This window comes from Ursus americanus, chromosome 4 (genome assembly GCF_024610735.1).
Source record: "Ursus americanus isolate L20-20 chromosome 4, mUrsAme1.1.p, whole genome shotgun sequence".
Classification (NCBI taxonomy): Eukaryota; Metazoa; Chordata; class Mammalia; order Carnivora; family Ursidae; genus Ursus; species Ursus americanus.
In genome coordinates this window covers 14,643,864-14,664,342 of record NC_142130.1, presented here as the reverse complement: position 1 = coordinate 14,664,342, position 20,479 = coordinate 14,643,864, and positions in this window count along the sequence as shown.

The following is a 20,479-nucleotide window of genomic DNA, read 5'->3' as shown; positions in this document are numbered from 1 at the left end:
CTGACTTACTCCAGAACATGCTATTGATTTTTTCCGCCTAGGGTACTTGTTTCCTCTGAATAGTTGCTGGTAAAAGATAATCCAATATCCCTTCCAGGCACTTTGCTGAAAAACCATGTACAAAGTGATTGTCTATGCAACATTCAAAACGGCTGACACCAATAAAATCACTGCGTTCACTGACTTAGTTTCAAATCCATTCTTCATTCACTTGGCGTATTCCAAAACAACTGACAACAGGCTACCTCTGTCCTGGCTCAGCACAGTTCTATGGCTTGGTAATTTGCCAAGGACTCCTTCCAGCCTCTTTTAACAAACTGAATTTGCAAATGTTTTCTGACTGACTCACCACTGGGCCCTAGGAATCTTTTTTTCAAACTCTTACCATCTGGGACATAGCTACTGCCCAACAAACATCCATCACTGTTTGATTTCCATGCTGGTACTGGTTCCAGGGGCCTAGGCACAGTCATCCTAAGACTGACTCCATCCTCCTTTTCTGTCTGGATGCCTGTAACTCATCTTTTTTTTTATATCTTCCTGTAATAAGAGCTTCAAGTACCTGACTTCAGGGTGGGTTTATGAGCAAAGCACTGAGAGCAATTAACATTTGAATGAAAGCTACCTGTGGATTCCCCTATTTAACAGCTGGTAAATGAAATTACTTGTCTGCTTCAAACTCCAGGCTGGTGGGGTGTGTGTACCCAGATGGGAATTACAGTGCACACATACAAGTGGGGATTAAATGAATTGGAGAACATAAATCAAATTACAATTTTGAAATCCAGGCAGTAATCCCAATGACTTCTGAGGAAAAGGCCATGGAGATGGAGCCATGTGTAATACATCAGAAATATTCCTGGATATTTCAGTATTTAATTGTCTCAAGTCCATTTGCCAAGCAAGAATTGACTGAGAGCTTCTGGATAATCAAAACCCAACAGGAACAGAAGCAGCAATATCTTTTCTCATATTGACAATATGAGAAGTATTATAATATTTATGCCCCCATTTCAAATTTGCCTTTCAATGAAATGCTCTCCCAGATGGGTCACCTAATATTGATGATTTTTGGCCAAACCAGGGGTTTTAACAGATGCATAAGATTTTGCACTTTGAAAAAAAAAAAAGATTTTGCACTTTGGTGTTGTTTTTTTGTGGCTTTTTTGGCTATCAGACCATTACACTGGTTTGTAAATGGCCAGAGTGAAAGAAAGACAGCTCAATACTTTAGATTGTGCTAACTGAACCAAAAAAAAAAAAAAAAAAAAAAAAAAGATTTGGCAATTCCTCATTGAATGTAAGCAATTTAGAAGCCAAATTACCCATAACTCAAAATGAAGATTTTAGTATAAAATCTCGCCTATGTTAATCCAAACCATAGAGACATTGTTGAAACATACCTTTGACCAAGGGTATGTATATGCCTCCAAAACACTTTGGACTTTAAATTATCTGGAGATAATGATTCTCAAATAAGTCAAACACTAAAGCTAACTTATCTAGGATCATATTTTGGCTCTGTAGAGAAAAGTGCTTCAGCGTGCTCTTTGAATCCTTACAGCACCCCACAGAGCGCTCCTGTTAACAAACATGTGTTTTGTTCGAGGTCGGATCACAAATGGTATGTGACTTGTACAAGGTCACAGAGCGAATAGGTTGGGAGAGCCTGTGTTGCTACAGGTCGCCTGATTCTCTGGCCTTAGTTCTCAACCTCTCTACCTTATATTGCAGTTACACTTCCTCTCTGCTTTTGTTCTGCTAGACAGAACGTTTGTGAAGCAGACACCTGGAAGGGAAATGTAAATGTATATATACATCTCAATTATGGGTTAGTGGTTATATTCTGCGGCTTCCTGTCATGGCTATTGGAATAGTGAGTGGCAAGAGTTGTGAAAAGCCTGTCTTTATCTGAGTCCTCTGTTGCTCCACTTGGCTCTCCCTCCTCCTTTCGGAACTTTTGTTCTGCCCTGGAGTACATCTCTGCTGATCCCCTTCATTTCTGTGTTTGGGTCATGGGGGTTGTCAGTGTTAGAACTGAGAATTTATAACTGAGAATTAATACACTTTGAGAAGAAAAATTTTCTTTTTGTCTTTTTTTTTTTTTGCCATGAAGGTGTCAAATGGACTTCCTACTCTCATCTGTGCCACTAATAAGTGAATGGTACAGGGTCTATTTAGCAAGATGTACATTATGCAGGTCATCTGGTATTACATTTGCCATTAATATTTTTATTCGCTTTTTTGTTTTAGTGTGTTTTTTTAAAATTAAGTAGTTATTCATCATTGTCTGGGCACTGAAAAATACTAATGCATTCTTATTACAGTTACCAATGTATAAATTATAGATGAAAGAAATGTATTTTTTATATTTTATTTGTATTGAAACTTATTTTTGTTTTATTCTGGCATGAAAAATCCATAAATAAAGCATAAGTAGCAACTTCTTTCATTTAATTAACGTTACAGTTTTAGACACAAACACAATCCATAGTATAGCCATATAATTAGACTGTAACTAGTATCAAGTTGTGGGGGTTCTAGAGGATTTAATGCAGGTGATATAATGGGATATTTCACCCAAACTATTATTATTTAGAAAATTTTATTCCACATCTAACCTTCAGTTTAACTAACACTAAATGAGTAATGAATAATGGAAGCGAAAGACATTTCTTTATTTAAAATGCAAAATACCTATTAATAAATAAAAACATAAGATTAGGTGTGAAGCAATAAAACATTAAGTTATTAGCAATATACTGCTGTATATTAATTTCCACAGCAACTAACCAGAAGCTGAATAATTTACCCGAGGAATAACATCACAGACTTCCTGAAAACTTGTTCTTACTGGATGTCTGCCAATGGCGTTAGCTGTCAGAAAAAGGCAAAGAAATTGATGAGACTGAATTCTGCAGTTCAATGTTTGACAAGAGAAGAAAAAACAAAGCTACCTCCCTTTAGCCCTTGGGTCAAATCAGGTTTTCGTAGTAATTTCCAGAATATATAGACCGACTCCAGTTAATTTTTAGTTAAATAAGAAAGTATTTTATTTGTAGAGCAATTTAGAAATTCTAAAGTGTTTGCAGGTGAATTAAGTTATTGAGTCTCAAAATAATCACTTGAGGAAGGGAGGACATGTGTTAATTCTTCCATTTTACGGAATGGGAAATAGAGCTCAGAGACATCTGCTGATATTCCCACAGGGGATGGATTTTGATTGGTCTGTTAACACTCGAGAGTTTAATTATTATCTAGAGATGAAATTCCTAGCCAAATACTTTTGGAAAGCAAAAAGAATAGTTGTGTTTGGAAAGGAAGAGATATAACTGATCAGGGTTTATGGGGAGAAAGCCATAGGTATTTAAATATTCAAAGATGCTTGTTGGTGGAAATATTTCATGGTGGGGCCGTGTCAACATTGGTTTTACTCTTCATTAAACTCTGTTGTAAGTGGATGTGTGTGTGTGGCAGAATCTGAATGCTCATCACTACTCCAAAAGAAAGAGATGTGGTAACCCTGCTCTGGGAGTAGGCTAGTACTTCTTGGGGTGCTACCAGGGTTCCTACCCCTGAACCTGAAAAGGACAAAACTGATTGCTTGATGGCTGTTTTGTATGAAAATATAGGTAAAGGATGACTTTGTTCTCCTTTCAGTAAATTATACAATTAAGGTAGATCGAAACATCACATTTAATTTGCCATGCCCTTTCTGTATTATAATTATGCATCCATGTTCCTTGCCATATTACTTTGCAGTACTACGTAGTGGAGAAGGTAGAATATATTTTTTTCTGGCTGATTAATGTTGACCTTGGCCACGTGACTTGCAAAGGTTAATGGAAAGTTGGTGAAGTGAAAGTGGCCAGTTTGGGGTCCAGGCCTTGAGAAACATCATGGGTTTCTTCTCATCCTCTTGTGGTCTTACCAGTCACCATGAGAAAGACTAATAGGTAGATAGTGGCCCAAGGAGAATGACAGACACATGGAGTTCACTTAAATCTAACCAGCTGCCTGGAGCCCAGCCCACCGAATCAGAGCCAAACCCACCAGAGCCAACTCATGAAACCACAGAAAAATAAATGTTCAATGTAGACCATTGAATTTGGAGTAGTTTGTTTTATAGTAATACTGTAGGAATAGCTAGCTAACATAACCACCATCTATCTAGTACTCCAAGCTGGAAACCTGGGCATCATAACTGCTGGGTTGTGGTTTGCTTTTAAGGAAAACTAGGTTATGGCTTTCGTAAAGAAAGAAAGAAAAGAGAAGAGTAAGATGCCAACCTCCTACGCTCCCCCCCCCCGAAAAAACCATTTCAACATTAAGTGAACATCATTGTAAACATCTATTATTTTTCCCATAAGCTTTTTATTTTAGAATAGTTGCAGATTTACAGAAAACATGTAAAGACAGTACAAAGAGTTCCTGAATACCCTTCACCCAGTTTCCTCTGTTTTAACATATTTTTTTAAAGATTTATTTATTTATTTATTTGACAGAGAGACAGCCAGCAAGAGAGGGAACACAAGCAGGGGGAGTGGGAGAGGAAGAAACAGGCTCCCAGCAGAGGAGCCTGATGCGGGGCTCGATCCCAGAACGCCGGGATCACGCCCTGAGCTGAAGGCAGACGCTTAACGACTGCGCCACCCAGGCGCCCCTGTTTTACCATCTTAAATTATGATGGTGTATTTGTCAAAACTAAGGAACCAACATTAGTATATTACTAATAACTAGATTCTATAATGTATTCAGAATACACCATTTTCCCCTACTTTTCCTTTTTTTGTTCAAGGGTCTCATCCCTTTACATTTAATCTTCATGCACCTTTGTCTCCTCTGGTCTGTGACAGTTTCTCAGACTCCCCTTGTTTTTTTGACCTTAACAGTTTTAAGGATTATTGAACATATTTTATAGAGTGTTCTTCGATTGAAATCCGATCTTTCTCTCAAGGTTAGACAGGTAATGGCTTTTATCTATCCTATGTCAATACTACGCTGTGTTGATTTCTGTAGCTAGCTTCATATTAATTTTGAAACCGGGAAGCTCTTCTTGTTTAATGCGTCAAATTTCTCTTACAATTTTAGTGGTAGGTTTTGAACATTTCTTCTTTGTATAATCTGTCTCCTCTCGATCTTGTTTGTCTACCTGCTATTTTTCTTTCACAAAAGTAGCTTTCTTCAGCTGCCTGTTAACCATTGGTTGTCTGCTTCTGTTTAAAGGTGAAGACTGAACATCCACTCACATGCTCATGAATGTGTTGCTGAGACTTGGGGCCTTTGGGTTTCATTGTACGGTGATGTTTCATCTGTAGTCACTGTTTGGGAGTAGGTTAGGGAATAATTTATACAGTCATGGCCATCATGTAAAAAATTTCTTTTCATATACAGAAACCTGCTTGTGATCTTCTAAGTGGAGAAGGAGAGAGAGCCTGGGTGTGGGGCGGGGTGGGGAGATGGTATCCTGTTGTCTTGACAAGTTTAAAATCACAGATTATAAAAAAATATATTCCAATTTGAAGAATCACTAGGATATTTTGACAACAGGGATGATTTAAATTTTTCTTTTCTTGCCTCAAGTGTTCAAATAATGATTCATTTATTTTCATTTCCAATCTTCCTGGAACATGTGTTCTTTTATTTTCCAATGTCAGTCTACCCAGATTTAAATTCTGGTCTGCCTTTTTTTTTTTTTTTTTTTTTTGTGACCTGAGGCAAGTTACTCCCTCTCTGGGCTTTAGTTTTGGCATCAAAAATAAGGATAATAATACTATTTATTTCATACTGAATTAGCATATTTAAAGTTCCTAGAACAATGCCCAAGGGAGCTACTTCCACATAAATATTGTATGTGTGTGTGAGTGTGTGTGTGTGTGTGTGTTTCATCTTCTCCTTGTCTTCCCCTCTTCTTCCTTCTTCCTTCCTTTCTGGGATACTTCTTGTGTTACATTTTAAAATGAGTTTTCTGTGCCATTTGTGGAGTTTTCTATTTAGAGTTACCAACAATACCTATGCTGGACAATCTTTGTTCTTCAGGTTTATTAGTTTAGCTTTGATTGCTTTACGTGCTGTCCTTCATATCTGCATTTACAGAGTTTACAGTCAGCCATTTCTCTGTGTTAGCTGAGTTTTCCATTCCTTGATGTTTTGAATTTATTTTTTTCTGTAAATAATTTTATATCCTAAGGACTACAGTCTCCCAACACGTCATTCCGTTGTTTTAACATCTTTACATTGAACGAAGCTCCTTTTTTTTTTAAGATTTATTTATTTATTTGAGAGGGAGAGAGGGATCAAGTGGGGTAAAGGGCAGAGAGAGAGACTCTCCAAGCAGACTCCCTGATGCAGGGCTCAATCCCACAACCTTGAGATCATGACCCAAGACAAAACCCAAGAATCAGACGCTTAACCCACTGAGCCACCCTGGTGCCTCTGAACGAAGCTCTTATATAAATGTTCTTATTAAATGATTTTATAGCTCAAAGTCCTTTCAGGGAATCTCTTTTATTCTGAGGGTTAAATTTCCAGGCTCTAAAGAATGATGTATTTTTGTTTGCTTATTTGCTTCAGCCCATTTGCTAGCGTGCTGTGCCATTTTTTACGGACCGTGACAGTTCATCAGATCTTTCCTTTGCTGCATCTCAGTGCAGGGAACTGTTTGATGAACATCTCACTATGTATAAAACATGTGCCCATCACCCCCAAAAAGCGACAGTTTTGAGTGCCGACTGTTGTGTATTCTATCCATGCCTGCGGGCATGACAGTAGGAGTAGGGCTGTGGGGGACACTGCAGAGCTGTGCTTAGTTACAACAACCAGGTCTGTGATTATGCCCGAGGTTTCATTACCCGGACTCTTTAGGGCTCTGTGGTACTTTGTTGAGGGCTACATTCTGCACCTGTGGAGGTACGTTAGTGCTCATGTCGTTCTTCCTTTCAGGAAACTCCACTTCTGTAAGACAGCCAGGAGCTGTTCCTCTTCAGCCTCAGAAAACCCAAATGTTTTGCCTCCTTCCAGATTTGGGAGTGGCAGTGAGAATTGTCATTATTTATTGATTTTTTCTTTCTGATTGACAAGGATCAGAGGTTGACGACGGGGTAGGAGCTCTCCTGTAGTTGGCTCCACTTGAGGAATTTTAGTTTCTCTCGTTGGCTGCCACTTGTTGAATTTTAGGGCATTGGACTAGGCCCTTTCCCTTGTGTGCTTGCCGTCTATTTTCTGTATATGTATTTGTATATTTTCACACCTCTGCTCGTGTACATACACGATATAGAACGATGCTCTATGTGCCTCTGATGAGAGAGACAGGGAGAGAACATGAGGTTTGCTGATCTGGCTCCATTTGTTAGGTATGTGGAAGTGGAGATTCTGTGAGCTGGTCTGAGTTAACCATTTAAACAACAAGTATTCACGGGCATTATTTTTGACTCATTTTTTTTTTTCTCAGCACTCTTACTAAAGCAATTATCCTTCTTTAAAAAAACAAACAATTTTACTTCTCATATAGCTCTTAAATTCATCCACTGTCCTCTTGCTTCACTGCCATTAAATCCCTTTAGCTCTCCTCCTGCCCAAGTTAGCAAACAACCGTTTAACATAGCCCTGCTTCAGTGCGGCTCCGTCCAACCCATTGCACATAATAAATGATTTATTTTTCTTTATGTTTTAGAGAGAGAAAGAGCGTGCAAGAGTGGTGGGGGAGGGGCGGAGGGAGAGAGAGAATCTCAAGCAGACTCTCTGCTGAGTGTGGAGCCTGACACGGGGCTCCATCTTACCACCATGAGATCGTGACCTGAGCCGAAGTCAAGAATTGGAAGCCTAACCAACTAAGCCACCCAGGTGCCCCAAGAAATGATTTTTATGAAACAAAAACCTGCATATCCCTTCCTCCTGTTTAAAGTCCTCAGTGGCTCTTGTTGCTCTCAGGAGAAACACCAGACTACTTGACATGCTTTATAGTGTCTCTTGTGTATTCTCTCCTGTTCATGTCACCAGTCCTATCCTTTCCATATTCCCAGTACAACCAACATCCCAGCCACACATTGTGCCCTGGACCTCTCGGGACTGCTCTCACTCTCTCCACTGCAGGCTTTTGCTCCCGCCATTGCCTTCCTCTGCCATTACTATTTCCTTCTCGTTCCAACATCCTCGTTCCCTTTGATTAGCTAATTTCTCATCCTTTAGGATACACCATCCAGAAGGCCTTCATGATCAACCAAAAGTGAATAAGAAACTTTCCGTGTGCTTCCCCAGCATTCTGTGCCAACCTGTAAAGTAGAAATTATGTTATATGTATCTCATAATTCTGTCTGAATGGTCAATGTGGATGCATTTGGGTGTATGTATGTGTGTGTTAGTAGGGAGATGCCTCAGGGGAGGGTTATTAAGGTTTAAATTTTATTGCTTTCATTTATTTGTTATTTTTAACATCAGATACCCTGAACATATATTGCTCTTTAAGGAGGAAGAAAAAAACCTGAAATTGTTTTAACGGTGTTCCACAGAGTTTAATGATACATTAATCTAGTCTAAGGATGCCGGACCCCAGTGATGATGAAAGAGGATGTTTTTCTTCAAGACAAGACAGCTACAAATAGTTTCCATCAAAAGACGGCTAAATAGAATTATAGGTAGGTTGTATCAAAATGGGAAACCAAGTAATTTGATGTACGTATAGGGATTTGTTTACGTTAGTAGACAGAAATAGAAAAATTGAATTTATAGCTCAGGAAAGTAACAGAGGATAATAGGCCCTCAAATCCAATTCCTTCATGTTCAGGTGATCTCTCAACTCTTAATTTTGAAGGGATAAAATGGCCTTGTTTATGTGACTCAAATAAATTGTGTACCACTATAAATAGTATTTTCTATCAGTTCATATTGGTTTGAACTCAGGATACAAGGTAACATCACAGATCCTCTGGCACAATTCGCAACAGTCATGGTGGTGGAGAAAATAATAATGGACATGATGAATAGTAGACACATGATTCATGGAAAGTAGCAGTAATGGTTTCCATATGCCAGGGATTATGCTTATATTATCTTTAATTCTCAACATACTAGGTAGTAGTTTTTCCATCAGTAAATAAAGAAAACTGAGGCTTGGAAAGTCAGGTGCGTGCCCCAAGATTACAACTGGTAACACAGCGATGGTAACATGACCAGTATTCAGTCTGTCCTTTCTCAGGGTCTTCTGCTCTAGCAAACTGAAGATGTTTAATAATCGGTCAGACCCATGTTCAGCCAAACCAGTGTCCTTTTTTTTTGCAGATGGGTATTAGAGGGCTGTGTATGAGAGGGCCTGATTGCCTTTGTAAAGTCAATCAATGTGAAAGTGAGCGAGTATAAGCCGGTGACTGGCACCCAGATTGCAATTAGTTAATGCTGGGAAGAATGAATAAAGAAATGGTCCAGCTTTTCCTATAAACACCACTGTCTCTATCCCACTCAACATTTTACTTGTAAAATTTTTGAATTTATATTTGTTTTTGTTCATATCTCCATCCTTACTCTTTAGTCAGTGGTTCTCAACAGGGAGAGAGATTCTTTCCCTAAGCAGGGAGTTGGCAGTGTCTGGAGACATTTTTGGTTTTCACAGCTATAGGAGCAGGAGAGGTGAGGGATGCTAGGACATCAGGTGGACAGAGACAAGGGATGCTGCTGAACATCTGACAATACACATGACAACCCCCACAGCCAAGCATTATCCAGGCCAAAACGTCAAGAGAGAGCTTGCCTTTAAACTAAGGCATTAAGAATTTTGAGGACAGAAAAATGCTTCTTCGTGGTACAAAAATTTTTTTTCAAAAGTTATTTGTGGTTTCTGTTTCATTATTATTACTTTACAGTCTTTCTGCTTTGGTTGAGCTAAACTGAACTTCTGAAATTTAAAACAACGCAAGGCTTTATGTTTTTACATCTCCACTTTTGTATCACCATGGTTTCATTTGACTTTTTGCCAGCACTGTAAATCTTATCAAAATGCCTTTTCACATTTCAATATAGAATTGCTAACTTTGACTGTAATGCTTATATTTTGAGAATGAGCTTCGAAAGAAGGGGTAGGATGAGGAGACCATTAAAGATAGAATAGTTCCAGATGTGGGCCACAAACTGAGGTCTTCATTTGTGAACAGTCACAACTGCTCTTTAGATTATTATAACCACCCCATTTCTCATTACCCCAGGCATCAAAATATGTGTAAAGGAAGTCAGAGAATATGTTTTGGAGGCAGTGATGTTGGCAAGAAGCCCAGAACTTATGGTGGTTAATTTATGATAGAAGAGGTCACCAAAAGCTGACAATCATGCATGGTGACCATTTTGGCCAAAAGTCACTTTTCATCTGCAGTAACTCTCTGGGGGTAGGATAAGAATGCCTCATAAAATCATACAAATCAAAGTTTGTTTCTTCTTTTCGTATGGAAACATCTTAGCATTTTCCATGTCTGGGGCCAACACATGCCTTCTTAACATTTTCTTGATCAGGTCTTCTTGGCCAGATAAATATTTCTTTTTTAAGGATTTTAATTAAAATCATATACATTTTCATTTCAAATGAGAAATATTAAAAAAAACTGAATAATATGTAGTTTCTTAACTGATTAGGAATTTCAAATATGTCAAAAATATTGCACTAATAGGCTCGCTACTGAATGTGTGTGTCACCCCGATATTCATGTGTTGAAATTCTAACCTCCAGGGTGATAGTATAAGGAGGTGAGGTTTTTTGGAGGTGATTAGATTTTGAGAGTGGAGCTTTCATAAATGGGATTAGTGCCTTATTGAAAAGAAAAAAGGCATGAGAGGGTTTGCTCTTCTTTCTTTCTGTTCTACGTCATATGAACACCAAGAAGTGGCCATCTGCGAGCCAGGGAGCGGGCTTCACCAGACATCAGATCGATTGGCCCCTTGATCTTGGACTCTCTAGCCTGCAGAATTATAAGACATAAATTTCTGTTATTTGAGCCACCCAGTCTATGGTATTCTGATATAACACCCTAAACAGACAAAGGCAAGACTATAGGACATAAATACCAAAACAAAATTAAAACTTTTATTAAATGCTAAGGAAAGTTACCCCATTCTGACTGAAGGCAGAAGGTTAAATATCTATAGAGAACCCCAACTTTCATGTGTGGGACAAAGTAGTTGGGATGAAATAGCCAAAAGGCAGTCTAAATCCATCTTTGGAAAATCTAACTCTGAGAAATGCAGGAAAAAAAACCCCAAAACAGAACTGGATAATTGTTTACTTTACCTCTAAAATGGATTTAACATGGAGAAAGCAATATTTTCTCACTGATAGTCATGGGTGGATATTTTATATATATATGTCTATTATATATATATAACAACACACATATATATTTATTATTAATTATTAAATAATTACATGAATATCTGTTAAAATTACAGCCTAATTTGTCAAGATAGGTTAATGTGTGCCAGTTACCAGGCTGAACAGCACAGAAGATATGAAGATGAGTAAGACATATTTCCTGCCTAGTAAGAATTTTGGAGCAAATAAAGGAGATAATGTACATGTGAAAGTACTTTAACAAGTTATGGTTAATTGTAATTGTAAATGGGGTAAGATGGGTTGTTTTGACTTGAATTCCCTTAGAAGTAATAAGCTTCAAGTGTAAGTTAAAGTCACTGTCTGTCAATGGGCTTTCCTTCCAGAGTGCACATAACCTCCCTAGCCTTTGTTTTCATGGCTTCAAAATTGAAATAAAAATCCCTTCTGCAAATAACTTATAAGATATTTGAGTGAGCCAAAGAAAATAGAACAGGTGAACCAGTTTTTAAAGATCTGAAGTCTCTAGATGTAAGTGGTATGAAGTACTAGCCTCGTAACCAAAGGAAACTCAGAGCCCATTCTACGTGTCTTTAAATGAATCTCTTCTTGGTAAATTGGAAATGTTCAATCTTCCCAAATCCCTTGATTCTAATTTACGTGTTGCATTTCTTGATGTATTCCTTAATGGTGTAAAAGATGTAATTTAGTAAAATGGATCCAGTTTGTCTAAGCTCACTTCATCGAAGTTCAGGATTTACCTTCTGAATAACCTACTTCAGTTAGCTTAATGAAGGGCGAAGAAAAAAATTAGTCCTCGGTCAAGATATACACACACTGTGTCAGACTTAGCTTATTCTAAGACAAGCAAATATAATCAAATTACTGATTTACATATTTGTTAACTTAATCAACCCTGTCAAACTAATCTCAAAGGTTTAATGAAGTGACCTATGTGTAAACACAATAGCCTATGAAAGGGTTCATTGCAGTTTTCTCTTCATGGAAGATGGAATGAAATCAGACCATAATTATCCCAACTTCAGCCCTTGAAGGACAGAAGTCATGACAATAGGCACCAGGCAGCCTCACTTGCCTTGGAGGAGTGGAAATCATTTTACCTTTCAGTCCCTCTTGGGTACGGGATACCCTCTTGCCAAGCAAACATTCTGAAGACTAAGAGAGCCCCGTTCTCATGTAGGTGAGCGTGTGGGCATTGGATCTGCACAGATCACATGCTTTGGCTTGTTGCTGCAAAACCTTTCCTCTTAAGCAGCTTAGCTTTCCTCCAAATTCGATCGTCGTGCTTACGATGTCATTTCCTCGGTTAGCCAAACAGGACAAGAATTATTTGTCATAAAAGACAATGATCACGTTTCATTTTCAGTCTCAAGAAAACCTGCCAAAACGGAAAAGTTGTACATTATATGAAGAAAAAAATCTTCACCCAAGAGGAAAGCTATTCTTGGTTTTGAATGTCCCTCTTCTCTCTGCTCACTGGAGAAACAACTGTTTTATATCACACTACGCAACTAGTAGAACTTTTGCTGCTTTTTAAAATTTATGCTTTTTATTGGGATATATATATTTTATATAAATATATGTATTATTTATATGTTTAAATATATATTTCCTAATAAAGAACACAAATATATATATATTTCACACCTCTTTGAGGTATGGCATTTTAAAGATTAGCATATGCATAAAGCTCATTAAGCTGAATAAATGTGGATTCAGACGAAGAATCGTTTGAGTTGCTGGAAGCCTAGCCCTTAGAAGCAGGTGTGCTGCACATGATTAAGAGAAAATGTAATTGTGAGGAGCAGAATGGTGGCAGCAGCATACTAGCTTTTTGACTCATCTGAGGTTACACCTGTGTATTTATAACTTTTATTTTTAACTAGGAACTATTTCTTTTCATAGGAATTGGATGTGTTTTTAGGAGGGATTGGTTACAATGGAATAGGTTAACATGAGACTGTGATAATAATATAAGTGAAATAAAATACCCTTGAAGAGTTCTTTAAGAGTATATCTTATGTGAAGTTTTTAACCATAACAACCTAGCGAATGACATAATTGTATTAGAGAGCATTGGTTTGAGTTTTGAAAGATATTAATCATCTGCATCACTTTGCAAATTGTGTGATTTCTTAGGATCTTGTTTTTATGAGGTTCTTCAGATAACATTAAGGTCTCCTCTCTCTCTCTCTCTCTCCCCCTCACTCTCTCCCTCTCTCTCTCTCTTTTTTTTTTTTCCTACTCCACTCTTTCCCCCTCCTCCCTTCTGGCAACCACCATTTTGTTCTTTATATTTAAGAGCCTGCTTTTTTTTTTTTTTTTTAACATATTAAGAGTCTGCTTTTTTGTTTCTCTTTTTTTCCTTTGTTTTTTGATTTGTTTGTTTGCTTCTTAAATTCCAAAACTAAGTGAAATCATATGGGTTTGTCTTTCTCTGACAGATTTATTTTTCACATAGCATTATATCCTCTAGATCAATTGATGTCATTGCAAATGGCAAGATTTCATTCTCTTTTGTGGCTAAGTAGTATTTCATGGTATATATACCACCTCTTCTTTTTCCATTCATCTATGGATGGGCGCTTGGGCTGCTTCCATATCTTGGCTATTGTAGATAATGCGGCAATAAACATAGGGGTGCATGTATCTTTACAAATTTTCTTTGGGTAAGTACTTGGTAGAGGAACTACTTGATCATACAGTAGTTCTATTTTTACTTTTTAGAGGAATTTGCATGCTGTTTTTCTACAATGGCTGCTTCAGCTTACATTCCCACCAACAGTGCACGAAGGTTCCTTTTTCTTCACATCGTAGCCAACATGTGTTATTTCTTGTGTTTTTGATTTTAGCCATTCTGACAGGTATGAGGTGATGTCTCACTGGATTTTAATTTGCATTTCCCTGATGATGAGTGACATTGAGCATCTTTTCATGTGTCTGTTGTCTGTCTGTATGTCTTCTTTGGAAAAATTTCTATTCATGACCTCTGCTCATTTTTCTTTTTTAATATTTATTTATTTATTAGAGAGAGAGAGCAAGCGAGCTTGTGTGTGAGTTGGGGAGGGGCAGAGGGAGAGAAGGAGACTTCCTGCTGAGTGCAGAGCCTTAGGAGGGGCTCAACCCCATGACCGTGGGGCTTGATCCCAGGACCCTGAGCTTACAACTTGAATTCACGACCTGAGCCAAAATCAAGAGTCTGACACTTAACTGGCTGAGCCACCCAGGCACCCCATCCTCTGCCCATTTTCAAATTGGATTATTTGGGGGGGGGTTGGTGTTGAGCAGTATAAGTTCTTTATATATTTTGATATTAACCCTTTCTCAGATATAACATTTGCAAATATCTTCTCCCATTCAGTAGGTTGTATTTTCATTTTTCTGGTGGTTTCCCTTACTATGCAAAAGTCTTTATTTTGTTGTAGTCCCAGTAGTTTATTTTGGCTTTTGTTTCCCTTGCCTGAGGAAACATCTAGAAAAATGTTTTTATGGCTAATGTCAAAGAAATTACTGCCTATATTTTCTTCTGGGACTTTTATGGTTTCAGGTCTCACATTTAGGTCTGTAATTTATTTTGAGTTATTTTTTGTGTATAGTGTAAGAAAGTGGCCGAGTTTTATTCTTTTGCCTGTAGCTGTCCAGTTTTCCAACACCATTTGTTGAAGAGACTGCCTTCCCATTGGATATTCTCGCCTCCTTTTTTCATAGATTCATAGGCATTATAATTGTGGGTTTATTTCTGGACTCTCTATTCTGATCTGTTGATCTATGTGTCCATTTTTTTTTTAAAGATTTTATTTATTTATTCGACAGAGACAGAGACAGCCAACGAGAGAGGGAACACAAGCAGGGGGAGTGGGAGAGGAAGAAGCAAGCTCATAGCGGAGGAGCCTGATGTGGGGCTTGATCCCATAACACCGGGATCACGCCCTGAGCCGAAGGCAGACGCTTAACCGCTGTGCCACCCAGGCGCCCCTATGTGTCCATTTTTTGTGTCAGTAACATACTGTTTTGATGATTACAGCTTTGCAGTATATCTTGAAATCTGGGATTGTGATACCTGCAGTTTTATTCTTCTCTTTCAAGATTACTTTGACTATTTGGGGTCTTTTGTGGTTCCATACAAATTTGAGGATTATTTGCTCTAGTTCTGTGAAACCCTTCTCCTTTTAAAATGCTATGAGCTTGAGCTTGTGACAAAGTTCCCAGAGTAGGTTCCGTTCAGTAGTCAAAGAACTTACAGACTGAAACCAACTGGAGGAAACAAAACTGTGAATGCTAGCCATTTTGCAGAAACAGGATTTTATTTTGATAAAAATGGAAATAAGTATGGAATTGAGATCGTAAGAAAATTAAAGGTATGCTTGGGATTCAGATTTATATATTTTTAAAATTAGGTTTGCATTTTAAGGCAAAGTCCCAGTCTTTCGAATGGCAGCAGCACGAAGTTCTCAGGAGCACCAAATGGGCTCTCAGATCCAGTGTTTCCCCCACACCTATCATTAACTCTTGTTTCTTTGGATCTTGGAAAGCTATTATTTTTCTTTAATTTCTCTTAAAATCTTTAAATAAAAGAAAGCATAGCATGAGTTATTGAGCTAATATGTTAATTATATTAGCTTTTAGGGATTAATTCATGGCCGGCTGAGAATAAAACTGGGTTCTAGTAGATGTTTGGAAGAGAGGATTCCACTGGGAGAATAGGTCTCTACCAGGAAGGAAAGGATGCTGACGGGGGAAGGCCCTAAAAAAGCTGAACTTCTGTTTGGGAGAAGAGAAAGTACTGATCACTCAAAACAAAACCATAGAACATTGAAGGCTCAAAAGTGGAATGAAGTACAAATAAAAAGTGTGAAAATACTAAAAGTAATGCAAATGAAAAGATATACAGAATATTTAAAAAAATAGGAGGAAACCGGCAACAACTGAAAAGTATAAGAAAGTACAAATGTTGAGGAATTTCTGCTGTATATACTTTAGGCATCATCAGATCGAAGAGGGCCACTGAGCACCGGCATGCACCTGTTCCTTCTGAGAAGGAAGGGTAGTGGGTAGAGGGAATCTGGACAGAACTCCTCCAGTGAGTCCTAGGTGGCCAGCTTAGGACAGGCTGTGGAACAGGGTGTGTCACAGAATTTAGATTATTTTCCTACTGTAGGAAGCAGTGTTTATGAGAGACAGATTGTGTGTGAGAGACAGAGAGAGAAAGAAACATAAATTAATCTCACTAGTGAGAATTCAAACCAACAATATTTGGATGGATTTTGGATATCCTTCCAGGATAGCTCTTTTGTGGACAGGGTACAGTGAGACAGAGCTCCTCCTCTACACACCCTGCTTGTGAGAGAGTACTAACTTTCCAGAAGTCAATCTTCACAAAATGTATCAGAATTCCGTAAATGTTCATTGATCTTTGTCATAGTTATGACAATTCAAGAAAATCAAAGGGCAGAAATCAAAAATGCACATAATGGATATATATGAACAAAGACATTCTCTAAAATATGCTTTGTAAAACTGGAAAAAATCTATATGTACATCACTTTAGAACTGATTAATAATGGCACTGCCTTGTAATAGATTAACATTTTAATAGAGTATTAAATGACATGGAAAATATACAGGGGGGAGCAGATATACACAGCAGTGCATAGAATATAATCCTAAGTTTATAAAACAAACAATATATAAAAGTAGATGGGCAAATATAACAACACAATAATAGTGGTTATATCCGTGTGGTATGATGGTGAATCATTTTTATTTTCTTTCTTTTTTATATTTGAAACTTTATAATGAATAGCAACTCATTTTCTAATCAGAAACATAAACCTACATTTTTAAGTGCACACGACATGGTGAAATTCCAGAAGAGGCTGCAGACTTCTGAAACATCACATTCGGAGCTTTTAGGTTTCAGCCAGATGCCAGACACTCTGACTGACATTTGGCAAAATGGTTTCTTGGTTTAAAGTTCCCTTGGCCCAAGTCTTAGAAGTTCATGGAACAGATGGCTTCAATTTGAAGGACATATCTGGTAATAGACAAAGGGAAAGCTGTCCCTCTGTGCTAAAGGAAATAGGGCATTGACCAGGAGACATTTTGAATCCTGGCATTTTTTCCTACTCTTTCATACAAAGGTTTTTATTGCTGACCTCTGGCTCACAGAAAGGGTAAAATCAATGTCCTAGGAGTTTCTGTAGATAATTTAAACATCTCTGTGGTGGTTCCTTTAGAAAGTGTGGACCAATGACTTAACACAGAAGTGGTTTGCCATGTCAGTTGGCCCAGTGTAGCAGTGATGTAGAACTTGAGATGTCCTTGTCTGCTCTCTCCTTTCTAACCCACATAGCTATTTCAGTGCACTGGGGCCAGTAGAACCAGGAAGATACCTGCAAGTAGCCTCTATCACAACCACTCACAACGCATGACCAACCCATCAAGTTATTCAAAGCTCTAGTCTTGAGATTCCTCCCATGGATCGTCATGTAGAAGTAGGAGGACAGTATAGATGCCCCAAACACTGAGTTTGGTACATTAACTGATAAAGCCGAAAGCCATCCAGCTGACCTGTTGTAGTGAAGAAGTTAACAAACATGCTGGCCCAGAAAAAGAGCAACCTCTCTGACTCACGATTTCAGGATGTCATTCTTTGTCTTTTGCACAAATTTCTCCTTAATCCTTCCTTGAAGTGGAACTAGCGAGGCTAAGTGTTGCTCTGCCCTACTTACTATCTATCTTATAGGTAAGTTTTATTATTACAATGTATTTAGTGGGAGGAGGAGTCCTTAATCATGGCAGTGCTGAGGGGAGCCTGTGTAGGGTAGGTTCTGGCAAGGAAAATCCTAGATCTCACTTAGCCTGGCTCTTCCTGTTTACTCTGCTCACTTCACTCTTGGGACCGTTTCATAGCCGCCTCTCCCTTATCATGCTGACCAGGTTAATTTCAGCACACCATTTAACACTGCCAACTATTTATTTCCAAATTGTCAACTCTTCTAAATAAGGCTTCTTAGTAAATGTAAAATGTTTTCCAACTGGTTTTCTGTTTCTAATTCAATAAATACATTTCTTTTCAAGTTATCATTGCATGTCACCCAATCCTGGCCTATCTACTCCTCTCAGAGTGATTAGCAAAATGGAGACTAGCAAAGGTGGAATGCAGGGAATTGTGTTGTGTATAATCAGTCGTTTTCTACATTCATCTAATTCTTAAATCTCATTATTGGATTCTTGGATCTAATTCTTGATTCTAATGTAAAATTGCCCAACATTTTCAAAGAATTCGGTATATGTCAAAAAGAAGAGTGCAAACAACATTAGACTGATAATCTGAAATAGTCCGTTTGAGTCCTGACTTTCACAGTCTACTTGTGTGACCTTGAAGAAGTTACTTCATTTCTCTGGCTTGTTTCTCAGATGTGGATGACTGCTGCTTTACTCACTTCCCATGCCTGCTGTGAGATCAAATGGGGCATTGTGTGTGGAAAGGAACTGTAAATCTCTACACAAACATAGCATATCATCAATGCTGAAATATTAGCCTTGGTATCTGCATGATGCTGGAAAACTGACAAATAGTTTTATGAGTTGAGCTCGTTCTAAAAAACAATACAGAACAAAACAAGAAAAATCCCCTCAGAAGCATTATCTTCCTGTGTTAAGGATCTTTCACTTTTGACCAAAATATTTTGAGCTCCTTCAGGATAAAAGTCCTATACCATTCATATTTATATTCTCATTACTGAAGGGAATAGCCCAGTCTCAATAGGTGTCATGGTAAGAAAAGACACAAGGGTATATGTGTGGAAATGCACTGTTTCCTCATTACTGTAGATTCCCACAAAAGCAAGCTCAGCCCTGAAGGATGCACAGAGCATATTAAGTCACTTCCTTGAAGACCCTGTTTAAATTTCATTACATCTTATGCCTGACTTATTTCTTCCGACCAATTTTTACTTCTCCAGAAGTAAGGCCAGTTTTTGTTTCACACTGTATGAAATTGTTAGTTTTCATGGATCGACTCTCCAAATGAATAATTCCCAGCTGATTCACCCTATCTTCATTGGTGCAGACGGTGATTCTCATTTCAACAATAGTACTAGAGATTGCTTTGCAAACCACTCAAAGATAAGAAATCTCAAGGATTTCCATTTGTGTGTGTGTGCTGCACAGATGCACATTTTTAACTTTTTGGGGGGAGAGGGAGTTTGAAAGAGATTCATTGTGTACATTTCATTAGTAGCTGATATACGAAAGGGATAATGAGTGAAAAATTGTCTCTAGCAGAGCAACCGCAGGAGAAAGTAACTCCTGAGATGGTGGCGAGTGAACCAAACTAAAGAACAGCAAATAACAACAGGAAAAGAGCAAGGAAGAAGCACGCTTTGGAGTCACAAAGCCTAAGCTGAGTTTCAAAGCCTCTATTTGCTAATGGTATTAAAATTCATATCTTTAACAGGAGCTCAGGAGATATCATTATTATTATTATTATTAATTATTATTTTAGATTCTGTTCTTTTGGAAGAATCCATTCAGGAAACAAAAGAAAGATATTACTATTTGTACATTTCAATGTAGAGAGTGGTTCAATTGTCTATAGGATGTGAAGGAAGACATTTGCAAGGGAAATCCGTGCCAACAGGCTGCATCATTTACATGGAAATACCTTATGTGTTACTCACAGAACTGCAGTGTTTTAGGATCAGTTTCAGTTGCTTTAGGCAGTGCTGCTTAAGTACTCAAAATATTCCACTGAATATAGCTAATAACACAGTAGGGCATTCTATATCTTAGGGAGTCAGAGTTTTGATATTTCCAAGTTTTCTGTTTAAGGAGTAAAACCCATGAAAATATCACATTTTATTTCATAATGCATTAGTAATTGACACAATGGTATTTCAACTCCATTTGAGTAGATTGGATAAATCAGGAAGTAAGTCCTGCCTCATTGATCTATCTCTGTGTTTGTAACCTCCCCCACCCCAACAATCTCCTGTATCTTCAGCTTTACGAATATCCCACTGTGAGCATCAGAGTTTTAGAATAATTTATATAGTATTCCTAGAATCATAGAACCTAAAATATATGAAAAAGTGTTATTTACTCTAACTCTTTGATTTTGCAGATAAAAATCAATACCAGAAAGGTTAA